The following is a 2,500-nucleotide window of genomic DNA, read 5'->3' as shown; positions in this document are numbered from 1 at the left end:
TGGAATTCTACTCTCACCACGCTCGTAGTTGGTGTACTAAATGAGAACTTGTTGACCGAACAATAGAGCTAGGGCATGGAATTATTTATAACCTCTTTCGATACGATTCGTATTCATTGTAGTCAAACAGAAGAAAAGTTAACGAATTAACCTCATAGCATGTTTCCAAAAATGGCGCTTTTGTTCAACGTATTTTAAGGAGAACAAAACCTACAAAACCAGTTTGATTGTGAATCTAACAATACTGGAACGTGGGGAACTATTTCGTCATAGAAAAAATACGATTGACACTGCAGGCTGTTCACTCATCTATGTATTTTCTTCTCAAACAATGTCATTATTTTTTTTTTTATTTGTTCAAAGATTAATACGACAGATTAGATTAAAATTCTCATGAAACACTTCAAATAAAAAAGCTCTTGTTGGTAATATTGCTTTACTTTGATTTCTTCTTCCAAATGATTTTTCAGGGATAAAAGAAATATATGAAAGACACAAATATGTATGCTGAGTTCAATTTTTAATATTGTATTGTTTGGTGGTAGAAAGATTAATGATGGAGAAAAGCGTTCTAGGTAGTGTCAGGAGCAAAACAGAGAAAAAAAAGACCCGACTGAGTGAGAATAAAGGCGAAGAAAACAATATAACATAGAGGGTGGCTCTATTCGAACGTTAGTGGAAATAATGGGTTAAGTGGGAACAAATAAAGGAAATAGAAGACAGCAGTCAAAGAATATATGAAAAAGTAAAACAGTGAGGGTGTTGATCGTGTTATGAAAGAAAGTAACAAAGAAGAGAATATGAGAGCGCGTAGGTTGAAAATTAGAAACTGAAGAATATTTCGTTCAGTGTATATATAAATGAAATGAGGAAATCACTGATAATTATTACTAGAATTCTTTTATTGAAACTGATGTCATAATTTTTGAGGTCGATTATTATTACAGCCATCTCGTTAACAAATTGTTATTTTATTTTCGAAAATGAAGAGTTTTGTGATAATTAGCTGTAATTCTCTGATTTGATGATGACCATGTAAGCGGGTGTGCAGGCGTGTACATGTGCATACACACATGCACACGTACACGCACACGCACAAACGTATATATATATATATATATATATATATATATATATATATATATATATATATATATACATATATTCTTTTCATTTATTCTTTTACTTGTTTCGGTCATTTGACTGCGGCCATGCAGAAGCACCGCCTTTAGTCGAACAAATCGACTCTAGAACTTCTTCTTTTTAAGCCTAGTACTTATTCTATCGGTCTCTTTGGCCGAACCGCTGGGTTACGGAGACGGAAAAACACCAGCATCGGTTGTCAAGCGACAAACACAGACACACAAACATATATATATATATATATATATATATATATATATGAAACATATATTAGGTTGTAAAGAAAGTTCTTGCAGTTTTTAACCTTTAAATTTAGATGTACATATCTTGGCTCAAACAAGACTTTATTAATCGAAATAAACACCATCAGAATCAACACACTTTTGCCAACGCGAATCAAGTTTGTAAAAATCCTGCGTTCTGGTGGCGATGAAGTCGTTGTAGGCGTGTTCAGCATCGTCTTGGTTTTTGAGGCATTTCTCATGCAGAAAGTTGTCGAGATGCTTGAAGAAGTGATAGTCGGTAGGCGAGATATCTGGTAAGTATGGCGGATGAGGCAGAGTTTCGTAGCCCAATTCGTTCAACTTCTGCGGGGTCAGTTGTGCGACGTGTGGCTGAGCGTTGTCATGGAGAAGAATTGGTCCCTTTTCTATTGACCAATGATGGCTGTAATTGTCGGAGTTTCTTACGCATTTTATCCATTTGCTGACAGTACTTCTCCGCCGTAATGGTTTTGCCTGGATCCAAAAAGCTGTGATGGATGAGACCGGCCGCAGACTACCAAATAGTCATCATGACCCTGTTTTGGTGCAATTTTGGCTTTTCTTTTCCTTCAGATGCTTCTGTTATTGTTCACAATCTGATCTCCTTTCACTTCCTTCCTGTGTTATCTGGTAGGATGGTAACCCATACAATTCTATTTATTAGTAAGCGTGGTTATGGGCCACGGACGTTTTACATCATAAATATATTGTAATAATTTGCAATATCTATCCTCAACATTTGTCAGAAGATGACTGATGCATTACATTGTTACAAAAATAATGTCTGTCAAAATTAATAACACTCAGCCTTCACAGTTCCTCAAAGAAATATTGTAGCAACAGTGGATGTTTACACCCATATTCACCCTTACGACCCAAGCATACTGAGAAGATGTCCACCGTACTCACTTCAAACAGTGAAGTGCGTTGTATTACCTGAAAAGAGAAAAGTGAAAAATTTCCGTAACATACTACATTTTTCTGTTTTCAGTTCCCCAGCAAATTGCCAATGGCTGTAACACCCTTCTCGACAACTTCGCTTTGTAAATATATACAATTAATTTACCTAATTATGTTGTTCTTTTCTTTACAGG

This window comes from Octopus bimaculoides, chromosome 1 (genome assembly GCF_046866305.1).
Source record: "Octopus bimaculoides isolate indiv1 chromosome 1, ASM4686630v1, whole genome shotgun sequence".
Lineage (NCBI taxonomy): Eukaryota > Metazoa > Mollusca > Cephalopoda > Octopoda > Octopodidae > Octopus > Octopus bimaculoides.
This window is presented reverse-complemented; position numbering follows the sequence as displayed.